Source organism: Coturnix japonica, chromosome 2 (assembly GCF_001577835.2).
Source record: "Coturnix japonica isolate 7356 chromosome 2, Coturnix japonica 2.1, whole genome shotgun sequence".
Taxonomy (NCBI): Eukaryota; Metazoa; Chordata; class Aves; order Galliformes; family Phasianidae; genus Coturnix; species Coturnix japonica.
This window is the reverse complement of record NC_029517.1, coordinates 100490694-100505023: the sequence shown is the minus strand read 5'-3', so window position 1 is coordinate 100505023 and position 14330 is coordinate 100490694. Positions and strand designations below refer to the sequence as shown.

At 41.0% G+C, this 14330-nt stretch overlaps 1 protein-coding gene across 7 annotated transcripts in view; it reads right to left on the bottom strand.

Moving 5' to 3' along the window:
• The window catches only part of LYN (LYN proto-oncogene, Src family tyrosine kinase), a 42399-nt gene extending 29120 nt beyond the window's left edge, over positions 1-13279 (bottom strand). For 2 of the 7 annotated variants that reach the window (XM_032442729.1, XM_032442730.1), the window contains exon 1: positions 7943-8051. The gene's annotated coding sequence lies outside the window, so the exon portion shown is untranslated. Of the gene's footprint in view, positions 1-7942; positions 8052-9694; positions 10050-13095 lie in introns of those variants that run through there. The other 5 variants (XM_015855627.2, XM_015855628.2, XM_015855621.2 and 2 more) reach the window with 5 other exon arrangements.
• Positions 13280-14330: the final 1051 nt, after the last annotated feature.

Genomic DNA, 14330 nt, shown 5'->3' with positions numbered 1-14330 from the left:
TGCACAGTATTTTTAGCTGCCTGTGTGTAATGCATCCTAGCATCCCGATTGTTCTCCTACTTTTTCTATTGCTAACGAAAACATTAAAAAGGAAAGCCTCAGTGCAACAGGAACGTATAACTAGACAGGAGTTTGGGGAAGTGCAGCAGACAGGCATCACAATCCTGTTCAGTGTCTTTCACAATTCCTTCCTAAGCCACTATGAGAAATCTTGACTTTGTCCATGCTATCTCACTTTTATTTTCTATCATTTTCCTTTCCCATTATCAAGTATCACCCTCTCACCTTCATATTTCCCAACATTTGCACTCCTGTTACAGTTCCAGATCCATCACATTTACTTCTGCAACATTTGTTTTTTTTTCTGTCCCACACCAGTATTTCAGCTCCTCCCCTTCAGAACTCAATTCCCAACATGAGTGCACGAATATCTCATTCTGACCACACCAATCTGGTCCGAAAAAACATTTTCTTGAACTCATTACATTTTTTATATCCATTCTTCCACCCTTTGGCCTTGTTGTTTGGTTTTTGTTTTTCCTTTCCCATATCAGCCCGCATATTGAAATCAGCTGAAGGACTGCATAACGTTTCTAATTTAACTTCTTAAAGATGTTTTTTAAATCAAAATTCAAGTTAGAATGGGGGAAAATATAAACATGCTGCTATCTGACTACTGTGAAAGTGTACTGTGTATCAGACCATACAGAAAACTATCCCCCCGAGAGCCGATATAAGAACAGGAAACCTCTGGTGTGATAAAATACCTGCAGTTGCTGTATTGATGTGTTTTGTTGCACACAGAGGAGAAATCTTTTCTTCTATTCCCCTCCCCCTTTCTTTATTTCATTTTTAAAATTTTACTTATTTTTAACTTCAAAAAATGGCATTCTAGCTATGTGGTGCCTAATATTAACTAAGGTACTAATTTAACAAACAGAAAGTAAGTGATGTGAAGTTACCACACCTCAAACTTCCAAGAATTAAATAGTCAAATACGGCTAAGTAGAAATTATGTGTGGTCAGACAAGGTTTGTGCTTCCCACCACAACCGCTGCTATAGCATTTATAGGGTGCTTTGGCAAAACTAACCATATCAGTTCATGTAAAGAGTTTCCTATATTCAGTTGTTACTAATCCAAAGTCCAGTCTTCTGTTGTTTAGCCTCTAAATTCCAGGGTTAAGATAAGTTTATTCAGTGCTCAACTCCTTGATCTTTACGGGAACTCATGAATAACAGGGTAACAAATAAAATGGTTATCAGCATAACTGATGACATCAGAGCGGTAGCTCTAGCAGGGATAGCAGACGGGGAGTGGACTGAGCAATGACCAATAAAGAAGTGTTATCTCCTTTTTATGAATCAACCATAGATTTCTCCTAAATTTCTTTGCTTCATTTAAGAAATGTGCCCATTGCTAAAAATAACAAGAGAAATCAGGAAGAAACTGACAATATCTAATGCCATCGTGGCAGCACAACAGTATCATGACACTTGTAAAAAGGATAAAAATGAAATGATGAAGTCAAACGTCACTTTGAAATGACGTAGAATTCGATCATACAAACTACCAATTCTTTTCCTTGTTCACTCAATTGAATAAAAATGCCAACGCACAAGAAAGTTAATCCCCACTAGACTAGTTTTGTTAACACTACATAATAGACTTTGTGGATTATGAAAAAGTTCCAGGTTCATGTAGTCAGTATCTTTGGCACTGATTTTAACTTGAGTCTTATATTAAACTAACATCTGGTTTCTGACCTTATAACACTTGCTTCATTTTATTACGGTCATTTGCCTCAACTGCATCCTCGAGACTTTTGAATCAATATCAACAATGAATTAATTCATTTTGCCAGCCCTCAGGCAACCACATCTCCCATTTCCTCAACCTCTCATCCACTGTATTTACCTTTTGAAGACAGGGGAAAAGGTCATAATTTGTCACAGCAGAATAAATACTTTCATCACATTCTTCAGAAGGATCACATGAAATAGAACAGGGAAAGAAGCATGCCGACATGTTAAAGGGAATGTTCCCAAGTACCTTACAAACTGAAGCGCTGAGCAAACTATACATAAAAATATCATTTCCTTCACTAGTAAATAGCCTCTACTAATGAGAAACAGCAACTTCATGTAAGCAAATCTCCATTTCCAAATGAAAATTTGGCCAAACCACTATACCAAAGAGAATAAACGATTTTCCTAAGTATTCTGAAGAATACAAAGCAAACTCAAAGGATCACATCCACATCGCAATTTGAGCATGTCTTTGGTTCGCATATGTTTTGTGCATCTTTAAATTCACCGCTGTGGCCAATAATGTGAATGCGCCAAGGGTTCAGTAGTACAGTTTTTGCCCTGAGCATTACAGATGTCGATGATTACACGTAGCAGTAGGATCCTTCTCCTCTCCATTGTAAATGACTGGTACAATCACCACTGCATGGGAAAACGGGACACCACCCACAAAAATGATAAGGTTCTGGGGCAAAGTCCAGGGGTAGCCTCTCTATAACAGCATAGAAATCTGAGGATACAGAGTTGAAAAACTGAAGGACAGAGGGACTTCAATAATTTCTTTAAAGAACACTTTTTACCTCACACCTCTGTAGCTCTCTGTCACTGTTACCAGTCTCGCCAATGTACAAACCTACATTCTATCCCTCACACCAGCACTTCTTACCCACCTCCATGCTCTCTCCTCTCTCATATCTACACTTTGCCTCCCACACCAGGTGTAGTTTGAGGTGTACAACAAACATTTCTACATCAGTCCAGAATGCCTTGTTCATACACACAGTGGTTTTACTAAGATACTGCTGATTTGAACACACCTGTTAGCTTACTTGAAGACAAAGGTGTAGACACACAAATTGCAACGAGCAACCAGTTGCTCTGTATGAGCTATTTTGCAGTACCAAATGACTGCTTTTACTATGTAATACATAAAAGGGCAATTAATGAGCTTCTCCCAATTTCACCAAGTTTCAGAAGAACACACGGGACAAAGCAAGTAGCTTGTTTACATATGTAAAGTGCATCAAAATTTGGCTGTTTCTTAAATATCATCATCAGGCTGTGTCCCAGGCAGCAGCAATTCAGCTGAAATCTGTCAGTCTGCCTGCACTCCCCAGAAGCTGTATTGGAAGGTATACTTGCCTTCCTTCATCCCATCCAAATAAGGTAGTTCTTATTACTCAGCCTCAACATTCCTGGCAAACATATAAACGAGGTATCGGTTAAGAAGTATCACCAATAGCTGCTATGACTAAGGGGAGATTGTGGTTACTAATAAACATGGCCTTCAACCAGTTAAAGATGTTGCTGGCAATAAAAAGCCCTTTGAAGAAACGATGCCTTGCTTTGAGATGTATTTGTAACACAAATCTGCTGCCATACCATAAACAGAGGACTCAAGGACTATGAAATTATCACATTATGTCCATGAAAACAGTAAAATAAAAAATCCATGGTGAAGCTTTTGAGGGTGGCCTCATAGAAAGAATACCACTTCTTTGAGATTATCTTCCGTTTTCAGTGTAATTTATTGAGGGAAAGGGAAGCAGATCATCAGCATGTATTTGCTTTTCTTCTCCCAAATTCAGGTAACTAACTCCATGGAATAAATCTTACAACTCATTTTCAGCACTAATTAAGTTAGTTGCAATTAAATTACTGGTGAGCGATTTCTGTTTTAATGGACCTTAACTCTCTACTAGCCTGGTCATTTTCCATCCCATGTTACTTTGCATCATGCTGCTTTTACCATCCTCCTCCATTGGTCAGAGGTCTTTATCTGCCACCACTTCCACATTTAAATGCTGACACATACTCACGAACACACTCGCCACTGAAACATGGCAATCTCATTACAATAGTATCACACTGTGACTCGGGTGCCTCTCTGAAGCACAGATTTTCACCAACAACTCACAAAACAGGTATTTTTTTCACCCCTTTTGTAAGCCAGCATATAATTCAGTTGCAAAAAAGATCTAGTTCTCCAGCAGACTATTTTGACTATCGTTAGCAGCACTGTCCTCAGCATGTCATATACACAGAGGAACCCTTCCCAAACACAGACCACTGTACTCAGGTATGTAATTAAGTTTTAAGAGTGAACACTGAACTCGGAAGAAAACCTGTTGTTAAGTCATTTGTGCTGATGCATACTAACACTCTCACCCAGACTGCAGTTCCTCTTGGAACTTTGCAACTGGGCAAGTTCTCTTCAGTTGCAAAAGGAAGTTGCAATAGTTCTATAAAATTAGCATCTAATCCAGTATCAGTAAATTACAGTAGCAGAAACGCTGTCCTGAGCTATTCAACCTTTACAGTAATACCAGGAGAACATTTAGCGCTAACTGAGTAAGCACTCATGACAGGAACCACCTGATCTTCTTCTCACTGGTGTAATTAGCAGAACAACCTTTAACTTCAAAGGCATAATCCACATTCTGTCAGTGGACCATTTATAATTCATCCGTTTAACTTAAACTCTATGTTAATTCTATTTCTCTGGGAGCACTGAATCTAAAAGGTGCACATTCTAGGTGACTTTTGTACCTTAGTGAACAGTTCCAAGCAAATGCTTTAATTTGGGGTGCACATGGATGTATCAGAAGATATTGGCTGAGCAACAGTTTGCTACAGATATTGATAATAAAACTGGGAGAGCTATTGAGTAAACAGTTTTTGGAGGTGTATTTTTTTTAGGTGACATCATTGAGATCAGGACTTTGTGAAGAGATACAGACAGACATAAATGTACCAAGCAGTCCTGAAGGAAAGCAAAGTAGTCCAGGTCTGAAAACCTGACACAGAAAGGCAGAAGCACACTTAACTAAAATCTTGTGAAACAACACACTCAAGCTCAAGTGACGGTAAAGAAGAATACATGTCACTGAACAAACATGGAGTGAGAACCAACATGCAAGTTTCAAAGCCTTCTTCTCACATTTGTTGCACGCATAAGTGCGAGTAAGTTGTTCCTCCAAAATTAACCAAAATTAAATACTGTACATTCTTCCAACTTTCAGAGAGGATTGGAAACTCTCAAGAAAGGATTGTGCAGCACCGGCACACCGGCTCAGTTGGCTGTCTCTAGTTCAAACATTCTAAGGAATAACTATGCACCTTGGATTGTAAACATGTGTCTGCAAAGGACCTTTCTCAAGAGCAAGAATGAGAAAGGAGGAAAAAAAGAACTTCTCCAAATCTTGTAACAGCAGCTATGCAAGAACATTAACTTGATTTGAATCCTTTACATCTGAGATCAGTTGTGCTACGCTAAGCAGAAGTTCTGAATGGAGGACAACATTTTCATTTTATTTAGACTTGAAGAATCACGCAGCTTAACGTTTCCATTTCTTTCATTTTCAGAAACTCTTTAATACTTTGACCACTGCTACTACTTTGGCTGTGCCTGGATGTTTTGTTTTCTCTCTCTAAAATCAACAGTAGTCCCCTCACAAAGTATCAAGACTTGGCTGCCTAGTATTTAATGTTTTCTGTTGTTTCTAGCCCTGCTTAATGCTCAGGAGCCCAGCAGTTGATCGCAGATGCCAACCTAGCAATTACGACCAGAGCCATTTCCACTGAATCATACTCTTATCCTATAATTGACACCTCAGAGAAGCTCAGGCCAGGACTTCTTAAACAAAGTGCAGGATGCAGACCTTAATGAGCACAAAAAAAACCACAACACCATAATTTTTGCAGATTTAGACTTGTGGTAAATGTGAGGTCCCTAAGAAGAATTATTTTCACATTTGTACTACAAAATGAAATAATTTTACAGCTCTCTTATTACAACTGTACTGGCTGCTCGTTAAAAATTATAACCTCGTAATTTCAAATATGAAATACAGAGCTCACAGGCAAGCTGCATGATTATACCTTAGTGAGCAAAAACCACAGGCAGTGCAAAAGCTCCGTTGTTTATATACAACTTTTGCAGCTGCAATGTCTTCAGTATACATCTAACTTTCCAAGCAAGATCTAGGAATAAATCAGTATTTGCTCACAATTGTTATCTAAGACTTGCTCAGGAAAACTTTAATGACTCCACAATGAACTTACATTTGAATCTCATGGAATTAAGAACCATGCAATGAAGGCACTTTAATATTGTGGGGATGCACAGGAAGTTTTCAGGACTATACAAACCATATGAGAAAAGGTAAAGGGGGAATCCCTGAAAGGTCAGAAATGGGGTTAATACTGGGAAATAAATGAGGAGGGAATTCTGGAGAAACAAAGAGATAAAAGGAGAAAAAAAAAATCAACAGCAAAGAATAATTAATAGGGTAGAGAACTTCAGGACCTAGAAAAGCACATTTTCTCCATGGATATGACAAGACACAGAGTGTATAATAAACAAAACAGTTGCATCACTGCTCAAAGGAGCAATGACTTTTCCGTGTCATACCATACAAAACATCTTGGTATTTTTAGTTTTGCCAATGAAGCAAGGAAATCATAGCAGGAAAAGACAAACTGCAAACAGTCAAATCCATTACAGAAAAGAGCAATATTCACATTTCCAATTCAAATAAGGTATTAAAAAGCTGAATATTCCATTTTCTGACACGTAAATCCAGTACACTCAGACTTGTTTAAATGTTCCATCTAAAACAGAAATACTCCCCTTGAAGGACCTTTCTCCTCCACTTGACCACTCCTACAGACAAACCACTTCCCTGCTGGTGCCTGCTCCACAAAAGTTGGTTTTTCAAAGCTTGCACTGCACTCTCAAGGCAAACTCCATTACATTTCACTATCCAAGGGGACAGGGTACCTGGGGCACATTGCCACCAGAGCACAGCCCAGAAGTCCCAGAGCTTGAGCTGTTGCTATAGCACCACACACTCAGTGTGAAGCCTCGGGTTCTTCTTCCAGGCCACCATGCATGTTGATAAATCCATGCTGCTGCTGTGAAACCAGGTAGGTTTATGAGGAAAGTGAACACTGGCTGCAAAACCTTTCATATACAGCACAGAAAATCTTCCTGCATACAGGAGAAACAAAACCTGATCCGAGAGAGCTAGAAACAGCATCACAGACAGCTGACAGCAGACAAAGGGGCAGCAGCCAACTTACAGGTTACATTTAAGAAGGAAATTAGCCTCTTCCAAGTAAAGCTAAGAATGTTTTTAAATCAAACGCGACTAACAGCTTACTCTAAAGATAGACTGTATCTATACATAATACCAGTTCTAGATAGAGGACTCCTCCTGGCCATCTATAGAACAACAGAGCTGCCCTATAAGGAGGCATAGGTTTCGGAAAACATTGCAAAGACCATATCAGTACTGCTGAGCCAGACACTCTGTGATTTCACAGCAAGAGGATGGAGGTACGTATTTCTGGGTACTTATTCCCTAATAAGGCAGCACATGTAGATTACAAAAGACGACTAGATTATGCAAGGCACAGAGGCTTATAGTGTGACAGGGGAAAAAGAAAAAGTTACTGCACAAAGATCCAAATCAAGAGATGAAATAAATGACCTACACCACTGACAGTCTTGAAAACAAAGTAGGACAGAAACAGAATGACGCTGCTGAAATAAAACGATGTGGGAATTGAAAAGGAAACAGCAGTAGGAAGAGAGTATTGTTATAGCAGAATAAAAGATTGAAATATTGCTTTTTTTTCCAGGAAATTAGGGAAAAAAGAAAAGAAAAAAAAAAAAGCAGGAGGACAGCACATTTTTATTAACAGAATCATTCAAACCAGTGTAACTCTAATGCTTTTCTAACACTGCAGTAAGTGGTAGAGAGGTGGAAACTGCTACCAAGCAAATTAAGAGGGGGATTTTCAAAGGAAGTAAGCTCTTCTAGTCAGGCCCAGTTGCAGCACTACTGTCTGTTGCCTGCCCAGCAGAAGCAATCAACCAGGTCATCTACTTGCCAAGAGAAACAGGCTTACCATTCACCTTAATGTGGCACAGTGCTTCTTCACTGACACCAGGGTAGCTGCTTCAGTATCTCACTCAGCCAGCGCAAGCACAGCTGGCAAGCAGTGACAGCACAGAGACCTTGCGGGACAGAGAAAGGAACACAAAGTGCCACGCTAGCAATAAAGCAAGAGAGTTGCTTAAAGGGCAAGTTCTTCTATACCCCTTCAGCCTTTGTACAGGTTAGCAGACCTTTGGCAATGCAAAAGTGCCCTTTAAATCCCATTTGCATGCTTTGCTACCCCATAACTACATGTTCAAATGCCTCTTGCAAAGCCTTTTGAACAAACTGAACACAGAGCATCCAGCTTCGGATTTCCTCTTTCTCCTGCCCATCCCCTTCCTGTGTGTTTGCCAAAAACTTTCACTTCCTCAGTGACACTGACACCAGTACTGACCATCACTTCAATTGTGTTCTCCAGCTCCCATCTGTCCAGACCTAAAACATAGTCACGCTAGGGCAATCAGCACTGACTGAAGGGGTTCAGATATCACATCAAAACACATGGTATTGCCCCGGGGAAAAAGAGCTTCCGTCCACTGAATCTAATGAATAAAAGACTCGTGATGCTGAAGCTGGCAATTTCAATAAGCGCAATAGCTATACTACTTAGAATATTTCCTATTCCAATGACAATACTTGGAAATATTTTCATTATCAAGATAGACAGAGTAAAACTTAGTCATAAGTCAGACCTACTAACTTACAAACACATTAGCATAATGTAGGAATTGACTTCCAATATTAACACTGTTGCAAGAATATAGTATAGTCATAGATGGAAAGAACAAACCTTATCAGCCAAATATACTTAACACTGCACTAACTTCTGTAATAACATCTTGCTTTAGTTTATGCCCAAGAAGCAGCTTGAATATAACATGCCATCAAAAAGAAGACAAATAAACAAACTAACAAAGTCTCTATGTACTTATCTGTACAAACTAAAGAAGCAAACATAAAGTAAGGCAGTATGTTATGGAAACCACATCAGTAAATCCACTTAACAGGCAATGATCTTGGTGACGAGCTTCCTGGAATGGCTTCCTGTTAAACCAACTAATGAACAGTTAGGAACCTACTTCAGACAGAGAAAAGTTTGTAAGGAATGGACTCTGTTTCAGCAGCTGAGCTTGCTAAAACAAAGAAAACTCCAAAAACTATAATTCCAGAAGAAAAGATATATATCCTGGACTTCTATCCAAATGGCAACCTGCCTAATTTTTTAGTTTAACATCTCACAGTTTGCTATTACAGGATCTTTTATATGATCTTTACGTGGCTTGGCCAAATGAACGTGTAAAGTAAAAAACAAGCCTTTGCAAATCAAGTAAGAAATTCTTCAATGCATTAACCACAGTTTAGACAGGAAGAACTAGCCTCTCCTCATGCAGTGTGCAACAGAGACAAGAGAGGAAGAAGGTAACACTCTGCAGACTTTTCAGTACTTTGAACTGACCAAGTAAGATAGCGTTGTGCAAACATAGGATTCAATTGTAGATACTTAAGATGCCAACACTTTGAAACAGATAGGCAATGCTCTCCTAAGGTAAAAGAGATGTTGGCCTGTGTAGTGTTGGTTTTCCATTTTTCCCCAATAGAAATGAGATCTACTCATACTCTCTTCACCTCTCCTTCATGTCCTCTTGCTCTCTCCAGCAGTGCTTATCAGGATATCTTCTCCCTTCTGAGGTTCAGCTGACAAAACAACTATTAAACTCACTTCAATGAGTAGTTCTTCAGGGTACACTATGAACACAAGTATTTCTTAAGCACTTGGAGCAAATACTTCCAGCACAAGATGCAGTTCTGCCTTTACATTTTGTACCATGAGCCCACATCTACAGAAAAGACGCTGAACACCACGGTGGGTGATTCAGTCTCAGAAATTACACCATTCGATGACCACATCAACAGGAAACGTATTTGCATCACACAGAGATAAATAAGAAAGCACAGACCTTTACATCCTTCCCTGAAGGACAATTACCACTTAAATTTGAACTCGGAACATACACAACACGGACAGTTACGTTGTATTTGCTTTCTGTTTGTTAAAGCTAAATTCTGTGGGAAGACACTGTAGCTGTTTGTAGCAGGGCAGTCTCCTCCTACTTGTTTGCTTCACTACAGGCTGCTGGCCGTTTTCATTCCAATGTAATTTTATATTGCTTATCAACACAGTTTCCTGCGGCAAGGCTTGGTAAGTCGGGAAGTCTTTCTCTCTTCAGCACTCCTACACTCATATGAAAAAGATAACACAAATAAATGAAAGAAATAAAGCAGCAGGTAACTAACAGGAGTGAGAATATGGCCTGCAAGAAAACCGGGGCAATGTTTATTCTACAGAATGAAGCTGTTTCTTATAGAGACAGAAATACTCTAAGGATGAATTAACAGTCTGTCTAACAGATATTCATGATTTTGTGCAATTATTTACAAACACAGCTCTACAGCTCCATGAGGAAGTATCAGCAGCTGCTCACTAAGCTCAAACAACCCCAAGGATTCCCAGTCAGTAGATTCTTCTCTCATCCCCAGCATTATCACATGACATCTTGCATTCTTTAGGGATCACTGGTGCTGTGGAAATGCAACTCTGTGTATAGAAGTGCTGCCACAAGCAGAGCTAAAGGAATCCTACTCTACTGTCTGCTGTCCCCTCACTTTTCTCTTTTTTTTTTAAACCTTCATGCTGTTCCTCATCTGCTTGTTTTCTGTGTTCACCCAGTTTTGCAAAGAGCTGCTTTTACAAAGAAACTCTGTGAACCCCAAGAGTAAAAGTGGCTCTACACTTCCTTGAACACAAGAAATAAACTCACAGCTGCCCTTTGCTCAGAACATACATGTACAAAGAGGAAGAAAGACCTTGCTCCCACCTCAGATCTCCCGACCCATCAACAAAAACAAAATTGGCTTGTGACCCCTAAATGTCCTCTCAAAAAACTCAAAGATGTTCATTAAGATTCCAAACAACATGCAAAATACAGATAGGAAAATGCCTCCTTTTCAAGACGGAAATTGAATCACTTCTCAATTGAAATGCTGCAGTTCTTAAATACTCCTGAATAGCTATAGAGAGGTCAAACAATTCACCCCAGTACGCAACACATGGAAGGCCCAGCATTGTATCTCTGGTCTTGTGAGTCATCACACAGCAGCTCCTAGGGCCTTGGACTATCTGCATTGCATGTTCTAGGAATCCCCTCCCACAACACCTGCTGCTTCCTGATGATACCTTACAAAAACCAACCAAGTCAAAGGAAGGGAGCTCACTTCAATTAGATAGTTAAAATAGAGGAAAGCAGTGTATGAGAGAGCTGCTTATACATTCCCAAATACATACAAGAGAAAATATCATATTGATGGAAATACTCTTGGAAGGGTAACATTGAAAGCAAGGAATATTAAACATCTGAAAGGCAATAGGGTAAAATAGGGTTTTACTTCATACAAGTGCAAGTTTTGTAATTCATTGCACTGTCAGTAAAAGTCATTGCACAATTCTGCTGGTCAAAGGCACTTACAAGGCTTCAGCCTTTCCTTCATATAGAAACAAACAGGAAAACATATACGTAAGGACATATACATATATAAACAACCTTAACCTTATTTACTCAACAGACTACAGGAGAAAAGCAGAATAACTTCAAGTCAGCAAACTACTGTACTGACAAGAAAGTTAATTCCACACCATTATGGTTAAATATATATATGTCAACAGCACGCAATTAAAATAGAGCTCTTTGTTATTAAAACAATTCATTTCTAGCTAGTCTATAGCTCACAAAGCTGAAAAGGAGAGAGAAAAACACCACAAATCTCTGAAGAGAGAAACAGAACGAGAAATCTGTTGATCACAGAATCCATTAATTTTTAATCCTTGCCTTTATAACATCCTATTAACAGCATCAAAGTGATTTTTGCCGCAGCCTGTTGCTGCTTTTTTGGAGAAAGCCAAGATTTTTCTCACTCACTTCCAGTGTTGGTGGCGGTACCTATCGTAAAGACATGAAGTCCTATAGCAAAACGTAAGCAACTTCTTCTCTGCATTCAGTACTGAGTTAGAAACAATTGCCACAATATGATTCTCATTGGTAAAACTGAGCTGTTTTACCAACATATCTCAGCCATTTCCCAGAAAAAAACAAATACTTTTGAAAGAAGAAAAATAAGTCTTAAGTAGTACTACAATCAGCACACAATACCCATCCATTCATACCTGCAACTAACATTAAGCTATCTGGATTATAAAACTCTTTCAGGTTGTTTCCAGTTGGCATTAGGATGGACTAAGATGGGACTGGTCAGACTGGGCTTTTTTCAAAGGTGTGAATAAAGGGCAAGGGATGAGGTGCCGACTGGGGGTTAAGGTGAAGCGACAGAATAAGAACCTTCATGCTCCCTATACACAGGGAGGGAAGTCATATCCATATGTGGATAGACAGGATATCTCCTGTTTAGATGTGCATACATGTAGCTAAGCAAATTATAAGTGTTAATCTCTTCAGTTCCTTGCGCCAACAGAGGTCAGTGGAGCAGGAGGATGAGTTCTCGTGAACGCATTCACTCTCAGCATGCAGAAGATGCAATTTCAACAGAAAGGCCAAACACAGAACTACACAGACCTAACCTGACACTCAGATCCAAAATCAAAACCAGGAGAAAGCCCCCAGCGACCACTCCTTGGGGACACAGTATTATCACGGTAACAGCCGGCAGGAAACACCACATAAGAAACACCACAGTGCCGTTTTCTTTTAAGCCAAAATACGTCTGAGCCCACAGCGAAGAAGCAGCAGGTTTAACCTGGGCGATGCTCCAGAAACTATTCCTCCTGGAAAAGGCAATTGAAGAGGGGGGCCACCTCCCCTCCTGAGGCTGCTGCTCTGCCTGCAGACACCCGGCTACTCCGAGCAGCCCGACACAAGCAGGGCACAGCGGCAAGATGCAAAGCGTTCAGAAGAGACCCCACCTTCCCCAAGACCCTCCGGGCTCCGCCGTCCTTTCGCTCTCCCCGCGTACACGGAGCACCCCGGGCAGGAGCTCCCTGGACCGGCCGTCTGCCCCCCTCCTTCTCCTCCTCCTCCTCCAGCTCCGACCCCCGCCCTCAGAGTCACTTACTTTCCCTGGTGTGAAAGTTGGGAGGCAGCGAGGAAACTCCACGGTTCCCGGGTGCTGCCGGGGGAGAGCTGCGGAGCGCGGCGCTGCTGCCCCGCCGGCCGGGAGACGGGCGCAGCCGGCGGAGGAACTTCGCTCCGCTTCAGGCGGTTGGCTGGGAGGCTCTCAGCCTACTTCCTGGTGCGGGGCTGCTATTTGCATGAGGACGGGCTGGTAGAAAGCGCTTTCGGTAGGAAGGTGTTTGCCCCGGGTGCTTTGCGGTCGGACTCGCTGCCCCGTGTCAGCTTGGGGTGATGCCGAGCGGGAGCCGTCGGGCGGGGGTACTAATATTGTGTCCAGGTCTGGGGCCCCCAATACAAGAAGGACATGGAGATGTTGGAGTGGGTCCGGAAGATAATCAGAGGGCTGGAGCCTGTGAAGAAATGCTGAGGGAGTTGGGCTTGTTTAGCTTGGAAAAGAGGGGACTATGGAGAGACCTCGTGGCAGACTTCCAGTTCTTGATTGATAGGAGCTTATAAGCAGGAGGGGGAGCCAACTTTTTACTTGGGCAGATAGTGGTAGGACAAGGGGAAATGGCTTTAAACTAAAAGAGGGGAGATTTAGGTTAGACATTAGGATAAAATTCTTTACTCAGAGGGTGGTGAGGCCCTGGTACAGGCTGCCCAGAGAAGCTGCGGATGTTCCATCCCAGAGGCATTCAAAGCCAGGTTGGATGGGGCTCTGAGCAGCCCACTCTAGTGACTGGCAACCCTGCCCATGGCAAAGAGGTTGGAACTAGATGATCTTTAAGGTCCTTTCCAACCTAAGCCATTCTGTGATTCCATGAAAACTGTAAAAGCTGGAAAGCTGGCTTGGAAGAAAACAAAGAACAAGTAAATAAAGTCATTTTCATTTGTATTTAAAGAATGGCTTACTAGACTGTTGAAAAGTGAAATAAAATCTCGTAGATCAACAAAGCTCCAAACAGGAAATAAGGGTGTGTAGACATACTACCTAGAGGATGCAGCTGACCAGCACAACAAGAACTAGAATCAGAACATCATGTGCATGCTGCCAGGCCACCTGGGCAAGTTCAGTTCACGGGGATTTCAAAGGCAGAAATTCAAAAGAAAAGCGTTTAAGCTTTGCACATAAAGTGTTGAAGGTTGTGGAACGAGTTTGGAGAACAGTAAAAATGACAGTAGCCACAAGATGTTCTAAAGTATCTCTGCATCCTTTTTATTAAGGCCACCAATAAG